The sequence below is a fragment of the Myotis daubentonii genome, chromosome X, assembly GCF_963259705.1.
Source record: "Myotis daubentonii chromosome X, mMyoDau2.1, whole genome shotgun sequence".
Lineage (NCBI taxonomy): Eukaryota > Metazoa > Chordata > Mammalia > Chiroptera > Vespertilionidae > Myotis > Myotis daubentonii.
Genome location: NC_081861.1, coordinates 76,773,470 through 76,785,930, shown reverse-complemented (window position 1 = coordinate 76,785,930; position 12,461 = coordinate 76,773,470).

Genomic DNA, 12,461 nt, shown 5'->3' with positions numbered 1-12,461 from the left:
CAGATTTCCTGTGGTAACCTCCGTGATTGAAAACGGCTGGAAATGTAGTGAGAATCAAGTTCCTTTTATTTCAAGTGTTTCTTACAAGTTTTTTATCATTTCTGGAAACTATAATTGCGTATTTGAAGAGTTTTACCACAATTACAGAGTGTTCCTACAACTACATACTGAAATCGTCAGCATTTTAACTGATTCACACAGGAAACACCAGAGAAATTCGGCCTCCAATTGTAAACATAAACAGTATAGTCTTCACGTGCAGTCTTTCTACACAAATTTTGAGCTGAATAAACCTGAATTCCTACTATTTGAAAGCGAACTCAAGTGAAAACTCACCCTAAACTAGACGGAGTTGTAAGTATTATCTGTTTTCTGGTCATGACCCAGCTTTCCACTGGTAAACTCCGTGATTGAAAACAGCTGGAAATGTAGTAAGAATAAATTTCCTTTCATTTCAAGTGTTTCTTACAAGTTTTTTTATCATTTCTGGAAACTATAATTGCGTATTTGAAGAGTTTTACCACAATTAGAGAGTGTTCCTACAACTATATACTCGAATCGTCATCATTTTTACTGATTCACACAGAAAACGCCAGAGAAATTAGGCCTCAATTTTAAACATAAACAGTATAGTCCTCACTTACAGTCTTTCTACACAAATTTTGAGCTGTATAAACCTGAATTCCTAATATTTGAAAGCGAACTCAAGTGAAAACTCACTCTAAACTAGTTGGAGTTGTAAGTATTATCAGTTTCCTGGTCATTACCCAGATTTCCTGTGGTAACCTCCGTGATTGAAAACGGCTGGAAATGTAGTAAGAATCAAGTTCCATTTATTTCAAGTGTTTCTTATAAGTTTTTTATCATTACTGGAAACTATAATTGCGTATTTGAAGAGTTTTACCACAATTAGAGAATGTTCCTACAACTACATACTGGAATCGTCAGCATTTTAACTGATTCACACAGGAAACACCAGAGAAATTCGGCCTCCAATTGTAAACATAAACAGTATAGTCCTCACTTACAGTCTTTCTACACAAATTTTGAGCTGTATAAACCTGAATTCCTAATATTTGAAAGTGAACTCAAGTGAAAACTCACTCTAAACTAGTTGGAGTTTTAAGTATTATCAGTTTTCTGGTCATTACCCAGATTTCCTGTGTTAACCTCCGTGATTGAAAACGGCTGGAAATGTAGTAAGAATCAAGTTCCTTTTATTTCAAGTGTTTCTTACAAGTTTTTTATCATTTCTGGAAACTATAATTGCGTATTTGAAGAGTTTTACCACAATTACAGAGTGTTCCTACAACTACATACTGAAATCGTCAGCATTTTAACTGATTCACACAGGAAACACCAGAGAAATTCGGCCTCCAATTGTAAACATAAACAGTATAGTCTTCACGTACAGTCTTTCTACACAACTTTTGAGCTGAATAAACCTGAATTCCTACTATTTGAAAGCGAACTCAAGTGAAAACTCACCCTAAACTAGATGGAGTTGTAAGTATTATCAGTTTTCTGGTCATGACCCAGCTTTCTACTGGTAAACTCCGTGATTGAAAACAGCTGGAAATGTAGTAAGAATAAATTTCCTTTCATTTCAAGTGTTTCTTACAAGTTTTTTATCATTTCTGGAAACTATAATTGCGTATTTGAAGAGTTTTACCACAATTAGAGAGTGTTCCTACAACTATATACTGGAATCGGCAGCATTTTAACTGATTCACACAGAAAACACCAGAGAAATTCGGCTTCCAATTGTAAACATAAACTGTATAGTCTTCACTTAGAATCTTTCTACACAAATTTTGAGCTGTATAAACCTGAATTCCTAAAATTTGAAAGCGAACTCAAGTGAAAACTCACCCTAAACTAGCCGGAGTTGTAAATATTATCAGTTTTCTGGCTATGTCCCACCTTTCCACTGGTAACCTCCGTGATTGAAAATGGCTGGAAATGTAGTAAGAATCTATTTGCTTTTATTTCAAGTGTTTCTTACAAGTTTTTTTTAACATTTCTGGAAACTATAATTGCGTAATTGAAGAGTTTTACCAAAATTAGAGAGTGTTCCTACAACTATATACTGGAATCTTCAGCATTTTAACTGATTCACACAGAAAACGCCAGAAAAATTAGGCCTCAATTTTACACATAAACAGTATATTGCACACTTACAGTCTTTCTATGCAAATTTTGAGCTGTATAAACCTGAAATCCTAATGTTTGAAAGCCAATTCAAGTGAAAACTCTCCCTAAACTAGCCGGAGTTTTAAATATTATCAGTTTTCTGGCTATGTCCCACCATTCCACTGGTAACCTCCGTGATTGAAAACGGCTGGAAATGTAGTAAGAATCTATTTGCTTTTATTTCAAGTGTTTCTTATAAGTTTTTTATCATTACTGGAAACAATAATTGCGTATTTGAAGAGTTTTACCACAATTAGAGAGTGTTCCTACAACTACATACTGGAATCGTCAGCATTTTAACTGATTCACACAGGAAACACCAGAGAAATTCGGCCTCCAATTGTAAACATAAACAGTATAGTCCTCACTTACAGTCTTTCTACACAAATTTTGAGCTGTATAAACCTGAATTCCTAATATTTGAAAGCGAACTCAAGTGAAAACTCACTCTAAACTAGTTGGAGTTGTAAGTATTATCAGTTTTCTGGTCATTACCCAGATTTCCTGTGGTAACCTCCGTGATTGAAAACGGCTGGAAATGTAGTGAGAATCAAGTTCCTTTTATTTCAAGTGTTTCTTACAAGTTTTTTATCATTTCTGGAAACTATAATTGCGTATTTGAAGAGTTTTACCACAATTACAGAGTGTTCCTACAACTACATACTGAAATCGTCAGCATTTTAACTGATTCACACAGGAAACACCAGAGAAATTCGGCCTCCAATTGTAAACATAAACAGTATAGTCTTCACGTACAGTCTTTCTACACAAATTTTGAGCTGAATAAACCTGAATTCCTACTATTTGAAAGCGAACTCAAGTGAAAACTCACCCTAAACTAGACGGAGTTGTAAGTATTATCTGTTTTCTGGTCATGACCCAGCTTTCCACTGGTAAACTCCGTGATTGAAAACAGCTGGAAATGTAGTAAGAATAAATTTCCTTTCATTTCAAGTGTTTCTTACAAGTTTTTTTATCATTTCTGGAAACTATAATTGCGTATTTGAAGAGTTTTACCACAATTAGAGAGTGTTCCTACAACTATATACTCGAATCGTCATCATTTTAACTGATTCACACAGAAAACGCCAGAGAAATTAGGCCTCAATTTTAAACATAAACAGTATAGTCCTCACTTACAGTCTTTCTACACAAATTTTGAGCTGTATAAACCTGAATTCCTAATATTTGAAAGCGAACTCAAGTGAAAACTCACTCTAAACTAGTTGGAGTTGTAAGTATTATCAGTTTCCTGGTCATTACCCAGATTTCCTGTGGTAACCTCCGTGATTGAAAACGGCTGGAAATGTAGTAAGAATCAAGTTCCATTTATTTCAAGTGTTTCTTATAAGTTTTTTATCATTACTGGAAACTATAATTGCGTATTTGAAGAGTTTTACCACAATTAGAGAGTGTTCCTACAACTACATACTGGAATCGTCAGCATTTTAACTGATTCACACAGGAAACACCAGAGAAATTCGGCCTCCAATTGTAAACATAAACAGTATAGTCCTCACTTACAGTCTTTCTACACAAATTTTGAGCTGTATAAACCTGAATTCCTAATATTTGAAAGTGAACTCAAGTGAAAACTCACTCTAAACTAGTTGGAGTTTTAAGTATTATCAGTTTTCTGGTCATTACCCAGATTTCCTGTGTTAACCTCCGTGATTGAAAACGGCTGGAAATGTAGTAAGAATCAAGTTCCTTTTATTTCAAGTGTTTCTTACAAGTTTTTTATCATTTCTGGAAACTATAATTGCGTATTTGAAGAGTTTTACCACAATTACAGAGTGTTCCTACAACTACATACTGAAATCGTCAGCATTTTAACTGATTCACACAGGAAACACCAGAGAAATTCGGCCTCCAATTGTAAACATAAACAGTATAGTCTTCACGTACAGTCTTTCTACACAACTTTTGAGCTGAATAAACCTGAATTCCTACTATTTGAAAGCGAACTCAAGTGAAAACTCACCCTAAACTAGATGGAGTTGTAAGTATTATCAGTTTTCTGGTCATGACCCAGCTTTCCACTGGTAAACTCCGTGATTGAAAACGGCTGGAAATGTAGTAAGAATAAATTTCCTTTCATTTCAAGTGTTTCTTACAAGTTTTTTATCATTTCTGGAAGCTATAATTGCGTATTTGAAGAGTTTTACCACAATTAGAGAGTGTTCCTACAACTATATACTGGAATCGGCAGCATTTTAACTGATTCACACAGAAAACACCAGAGAAATTCGGCTTCCAATTGTAAACATAAACTGTATAGTCTTCACTTAGAATCTTTCTACACAAATTTTGAGCTGTATAAACCTGAATTCCTAAAATTTGAAAGCAAACTCAAGTGAAAACTCACCCTAAAATAGACTGAGTTTTAAGTATTATCAGTTTTCTCGTCATGACCAGCTTTCCACTGGTAACCTCCGTGATTGAAAACGCCCAGAAATGTAGTAAGAATAAATTTCCTTTCATTTCAAGTGTTTCTTACAAGTTTTTTTTATCATTTATGGAAACTCTAATTGCGTAATTGAAGAGTTTTACCACAATTAGAGAGTGTTCCTACAACTATATACTGGAATCGTCAGCATTTTAACTGATTCACACAGAAAACGCCAGAAAAATTAGGCCTCAATTTTAAACATCAACAGTATATTGCACACTTACAGTCTTTCTACACAAATTTTGAGCTGAATAAACCTGAATTCCTAATATTTGAAAGCGAACTCAAGTGAAAACTCACCCTAAACTAGATGGAGTTGTAAGTATTATCAGCTTTCTGGTCATGACCCAGCTTTCCACTGGTAAACTCTGTGATTGAAAACGGCTGGAAATGTAGTAAGAATAAATTTCCTTTCATTTCAAGTGTTTCTTACAAGTTTTTTATCATTTCTGGAAGCTATAATTGCGTATTTGAAGAGTTTTACCACAATTAGAGAGTGTTCCTACAACTATATACTGGAATCGGCAGCATTTTAACTGATTCACACAGAAAACACCAGACAAATTCGGCTTCCAATTGTAAACATAAACTGTATAGTCTTCACTTAGAATCTTTCTACACAAATTTTGAGCTGTATAAACCTGAATTCCTAAAATTTGAAAGTGAACTCAAGTGAAAACTCACCCTAAAATAGACTGAGTTTTAAGTATTATCAGTTTTCTCGTCATGACCAGCTTTCCACTGGTAACCTCCGTGATTGAAAACGCCCAGAAATGTAGTAAGAATAAATTTCCTTTCATTTCAAGTGTTTCTTACAAGTTTTTTTTTATCATTTCTGGAAACTATAATTGGGTAATTGAGGAGTTTTACCACAATTAGAGAGTGTTCCTACAACTATATACTGGAATCGTCAGCATTTTAACTGATTCACACAGAAAACGCCAGAAAAATTAGGCCTCAATTTTAAACATAAACAGTATATTGCACACTTACAGTCTTTCTACACAAATTTTGAGCTGAATAAACCTGAATTCCTAATATTTGAAAGCGAACTCAAGTGAAAACTCACCCTAAACTAGATGGAGTTGTAAGTATTATCAGTTTTCTAGTCATGACCCAGCTTTCCACTGGTAAACTCTGTGATTGAAAACGGCTGGAAATGTAGTAAGAATAAATTTCCTTTCATTTCAAGTGTTTCTTACAAGTTTTTTTTATCATTTCTGGAAACTATAATTGCGTAATTGAAGAGTTTTACCACAATTAGAGAGTGTTCCTACAACTATATACTGGAATCGTCAGCATTTTAACTGATTCACACAGAAAACGCCAGAAAAATTAGTCCTCAATTTTAAACATAAACAGTATATTGCACACTTACAGTCTTTCTACACAAATTTTGAGCTGAATAAACCTGAATTCCTAATATTTGAAAGCGAACTCAAGTGAAAACTCACCCTAAACTAGATGGAGTTGTAAGTATTATCAGCTTTCTGGTCATGACCCAGCTTTCCACTGGTAAACTCTGTGATTGAAAACGGCTGGAAATGTAGTAAGAATAAATTTCCTTTCATTTCAAGTGTTTCATACAAGTTTTTTATCATTTCTGGAAGCTATAATTGCGTATTTGAAGAGTTTTACCACAATTAGAGAGTGTTCCTACAACTATATACTGGAATCGGCAGCATTTTAACTGATTCACACAGAAAACACCAGAGAAATTCGGCTTCCAATTGTAAACATAAACTGTATAGTCTTCACTTAGAATCTTTCTACACAAATTTTGAGCTGTATAAACCTGAATTCCTAAAATTTGAAAGCAAACTCAAGTGAAAACTCACCCTAAAATAGACTGAGTTTTAAGTATTATCAGTTTTCTCGTCATGACCAGCTTTCCACTGGTAACCTCCGTGATTGAAAACGCCCAGAAATGTAGTAAGAATAAATTTCCTTTCATTTCAAGTGTTTCTTACAAGTTTTTTTTATCATTTATGGAAACTCTAATTGCGTAATTGAAGAGTTTTACCACAATTAGAGAGTGTTCCTACAACTATATACTGGAATCGTCAGCATTTTAACTGATTCACACAGAAAACGCCAGAAAAATTAGGCCTCAATTTTAAACATAAACAGTATATTGCACACTTACAGTCTTTCTACACAAATTTTGAGCTGAATAAACCTGAATTCCTAATATTTGAGGGCGAACTCAAGTGAAAACTCACCCTAAACTAGATGGAGTTGTAAGTATTATCAGCTTTCTGGTCATGACCCAGCTTTCCACTGGTAAACTCTGTGATTGAAAACGGCTGGAAATGTAGTAAGAATAAATTTCCTTTCATTTCAAGTGTTTCTTACAAGTTTTTTATCATTTCTGGAAGCTATAATTGCGTATTTGAAGAGTTTTACCACAATTAGAGAGTGTTCCTACAACTATATACTGGAATCGGCAGCATTTTAACTGATTCACACAGAAAACACCAGAGAAATTCGGCTTCCAATTGTAAACATAAACTGTATAGTCTTCACTTAGAATCTTTCTACACAAATTTTGAGCTGTATAAACCTGAATTCCTAAAATTTGAAAGTGAACTCAAGTGAAAACTCACCCTAAAATAGACTGAGTTTTAAGTATTATCAGTTTTCTCGTCATGACCAGCTTTCCACTGGTAACCTCCGTGATTGAAAACGCCCAGAAATGTAGTAACAATAAATTTCCTTTCATTTCAAGTGTTTCTTACAAGTTTTTTTTTATCATTTCTGGAAACTATAATTGGGTAATTGAGGAGTTTTACCACAATTAGAGAGTGTTCCTACAACTATATACTGGAATCGTCAGCATTTTAACTGATTCACACAGAAAACGCCAGAAAAATTAGGCCTCAATTTTAAACATAAACAGTATATTGCACACTTACAGTCTTTCTACACAAATTTTGAGCTGAATAAACCTGAATTCCTAATATTTGAAAGCGAACTCAAGTGAAAACTCACCCTAAACTAGATGGAGTTGTAAGTATTATCAGTTTTCTAGTCATGACCCAGCTTTCCACTGGTAAACTCTGTGATTGAAAACGGCTGGAAATGTAGTAAGAATAAATTTCCTTTCATTTCAAGTGTTTCTTACAAGTTTTTTTTATCATTTCTGGAAACTATAATTGCGTAATTGAAGAGTTTTACCACAATTAGAGAGTGTTCCTACAACTATATACTGGAATCGTCAGCATTTTAACTGATTCACACAGAAAACGCCAGAAAAATTAGTCCTCAATTTTAAACATAAACAGTATATTGCACACTTACAGTCTTTCTACACAAATTTTGAGCTGAATAAACCTGAATTCCTAATATTTGAAAGCGAACTCAAGTGAAAACTCACCCTAAACTAGATGGAGTTGTAAGTATTATCAGCTTTCTGGTCATGACCCAGCTTTCCACTGGTAAACTCTGTGATTGAAAACGGCTGGAAATGTAGTAAGAATAAATTTCCTTTCATTTCAAGTGTTTCTTACAAGTTTTTTATCATTTCTGGAAGCTATAATTGCGTATTTGAAGAGTTTTACCACAATTAGAGAGTGTTCCTACAACTATATACTGGAATCGGCAGCATTTTAACTGATTCACACAGAAAACACCAGAGAAATTCGGCTTCCAATTGTAAACATAAACTGTATAGTCTTCACTTAGAATCTTTCTACACAAATTTTGAGCTGTATAAACCTGAATTCCTAAAATTTGAAAGCAAACTCAAGTGAAAACTCACCCTAAAATAGACTGAGTTTTAAGTATTATCAGTTTTCTCGTCATGACCAGCTTTCCACTGGTAACCTCCGTGATTGAAAACGCCCAGAAATGTAGTAAGAATAAATTTCCTTTCATTTCAAGTGTTTCTTACAAGTTTTTTTTATCATTTATGGAAACTCTAATTGCGTAATTGAAGAGTTTTACCACAATTAGAGAGTGTTCCTACAACTATATACTGGAATCGTCAGCATTTTAACTGATTCACACAGAAAACGCCAGAAAAATTAGGCCTCAATTTTAAACATAAACAGTATATTGCACACTTACAGTCTTTCTACACAAATTTTGAGCTGAATAAACCTGAATTCCTAATATTTGAAAGCGAACTCAAGTGAAAACTCACCCTAAACTAGATGGAGTTGTAAGTATTATCAGCTTTCTGGTCATGACCCAGCTTTCCACTGGTAAACTCTGTGATTGAAAACGGCTGGAAATGTAGTAAGAATAAATTTCCTTTCATTTCAAGTGTTTCTTACAAGTTTTTTATCATTTCTGGAAGCTATAATTGCGTATTTGAAGAGTTTTACCACAATTAGAGAGTGTTCCTACAACTATATACTGGAATCGGCAGCATTTTAACTGATTCACACAGAAAACACCAGAGAAATTCGGCTTCCAATTGTAAACATAAACTGTATAGTCTTCACTTAGAATCTTTCTACACAAATTTTGAGCTGTATAAACCTGAATTCCTAAAATTTGAAAGTGAACTCAAGTGAAAACTCACCCTAAAATAGACTGAGTTTTAAGTATTATCAGTTTTCTCGTCATGACCAGCTTTCCACTGGTAACCTCCGTGATTGAAAACGCCCAGAAATGTAGTAAGAATAAATTTCCTTTCATTTCAAGTGTTTCTTACAAGTTTTTTTTTATCATTTCTGGAAACTATAATTGGGTAATTGAGGAGTTTTACCACAATTAGAGAGTGTTCCTACAACTATATACTGGAATCGTCAGCATTTTAACTGATTCACACAGAAAACGCCAGAAAAATTAGGCCTCAATTTTAAACATAAACAGTATATTGCACACTTACAGTCTTTCTACACAAATTTTGAGCTGAATAAACCTGAATTCCTAATATTTGAAAGCGAACTCAAGTGAAAACTCACCCTAAACTAGATGGAGTTGTAAGTATTATCAGTTTTCTAGTCATGACCCAGCTTTCCACTGGTAAACTCTGTGATTGAAAACGGCTGGAAATGTAGTAAGAATAAATTTCCTTTCATTTCAAGTGTTTCTTACAAGTTTTTTTTATCATTTCTGGAAACTATAATTGCGTAATTGAAGAGTTTTACCACAATTAGAGAGTGTTCCTACAACTATATACTGGAATCGTCAGCATTTTAACTGATTCACACAGAAAACGCCAGAAAAATTAGGCCTCAATTTTAAACATAAACAGTATATTGCACACTTACAGTCTTTCTACACAAATTTTGAGCTGAATAAACCTGAATTCCTAATATTTGAAAGCGAACTCAAGTGAAAACTCACCCTAAACTAGATGGAGTTGTAAGTATTATCAGCTTTCTGGTCATGACCCAGCTTTCCACTGGTAAACTCTGTGATTGAAAACGGCTGGAAATGTAGTAAGAATAAATTTCCTTTCATTTCAAGTGTTTCTTACAAGTTTTTTATCATTTCTGGAAGCTATAATTGCGTATTTGAAGAGTTTTACCACAATTAGAGAGTGTTCCTACAACTATATACTGGAATCGGCAGCATTTTAACTGATTCACACAGAAAACACCAGAGAAATTCGGCTTCCAATTGTAAACATAAACTGTATAGTCTTCACTTAGAATCTTTCTACACAAATTTTGAGCTGTATAAACCTGAATTCCTAAAATTTGAAAGCGAACTCAAGTGAAAACTGACCCTAAAATAGACTGAGTTTTAAGTATTATCAGTTTTCTCGTCATGACCAGCTTTCCACTGGTAACCTCCGTGATTGAAAACGCCCAGAAATGTAGTAAGAATAAATTTCCTTTCATTTCAAGTGTTTCTTACAAGTTTTTTTTATCATTTCTGGAAACTATAATTGCGTAATTGAAGAGTTTTACCACAATTAGAGAGTGTTCCTACAACTATATACTGGAATCGTCAGCATTTTAACTGATTCACACAGAAAACGCCAGAAAAATTAGGCCTCAATTTTAAACATAAACAGTATATTGCACACTTACAGTCTTTCTACACAAATTTTGAGCTGAATAAACCTGAATTCCTAATATTTGAAAGCGAACTCAAGTGAAAACTCACCCTAAACTAGATGGAGTTGTAAGTATTATCAGTTTTCTAGTCATGACCCAGCTTTCCACTGGTAAACTCTGTGATTGAAAACGGCTGGAAATGTAGTAAGAATAAATTTCCTTTCATTTCAAGTGTTTCTTACAAGTTTTTTTATCATTTCTGGAAGTTATAATTGCGTATTTGAAGTGTTTTACCACAATTAGAGAGTGTTCCTACAACTACATACTGGAATCGTCAGCATTTTAACTGATTCACACAGAAAACACCAGAGAAATTCGGCTTCCAATTGTAAACATAAACTGTATAGTCTTCACTTAGAATCTTTCTACACAAATTTTGAGCTGTATAAACCTGAATTCCTAAAATTTGAAAGCGAACTCAAGTGAAAACTCACCCTAAAATAGACTGAGTTTTAAGTATTATCAGTTTTCTCGTCATGACCAGCTTTCCACTGGTAACCTCCGTGATTGAAAACGCCCAGAAATGTAGTAAGAATAAATTTCGTTTCATTTCAAGTGTTTCTTACAAGTTTTTTTTATCATTTCTGGAAACTATAATTGCGTAATTGAAGAGTTTTACCACAATTAGAGAGTGTTCCTACAACTATATACTGGAATCGTCAGCATTTTAACTGATTCACACAGAAAACGCCAGAAAAATTAGGCCTCAATTTTAAACATAAACAGTATATTGCACACTTACAGTCTTTCTACACAAATTTTGAGCTGAATAAACCTGAATTCCTAATATTTGAAAGCGAACTCAAGTGAAAACTCACCCTAAACTAGATGGAGTTGTAAGTATTATCAGCTTTCTGGTCATGACCCAGCTTTCCACTGGTAAACTCTGTGATTGAAAACGGCTGGAAATGTAGTAAGAATAAATTTCCTTTCATTTCAAGTGTTTCTTACAAGTTTTTTATCATTTCTGGAAGCTATAATTGCGTATTTGAAGAGTTTTACCACAATTAGAGAGTGTTCCTACAACTATATACTGGAATCGGCAGCATTTTAACTGATTCACACAGAAAACACCAGAGAAATTCGGCTTCCAATTGTAAACATAAACTGTATAGTCTTCACTTAGAATCTTTCTACACAAATTTTGAGCTGTATAAACCTGAATTCCTAAAATTTGAAAGCAAACTCAAGTGAAAACTCACCCTAAAATAGACTGAGTTTTAAGTATTATCAGTTTTCTCGTCATGACCAGCTTTCCACTGGTAACCTCCGTGATTGAAAACGCCCAGAAATGTAGTAAGAATAAATTTCCTTTCATTTCAAGTGTTTCTTACAAGTTTTTTTTATCATTTATGGAAACTCTAATTGCGTAATTGAAGAGTTTTACCACAATTAGAGAGTGTTCCTACAACTATATACTGGAATCGTCAGCATTTTAACTGATTCACACAGAAAACGCCAGAAAAATTAGGCCTCAATTTTAAACATAAACAGTATATTGCACACTTACAGTCTTTCTACACAAATTTTGAGCTGAATAAACCTGAATTCCTAATATTTGAAAGCGAACTCAAGTGAAAACTCACCCTAAACTAGATGGAGTTGTAAGTATTATCAGCTTTCTGGTCATGACCCAGCTTTCCACTGGTAAACTCTGTGATTGAAAACGGCTGGAAATGTAGTAAGAATAAATTTCCTTTCATTTCAAGTGTTTCTTACAAGTTTTTTATCATTTCTGGAAGCTATAATTGCGTATTTGAAGAGTTTTACCACAATTAGAGAGTGTTCCTACAACTATA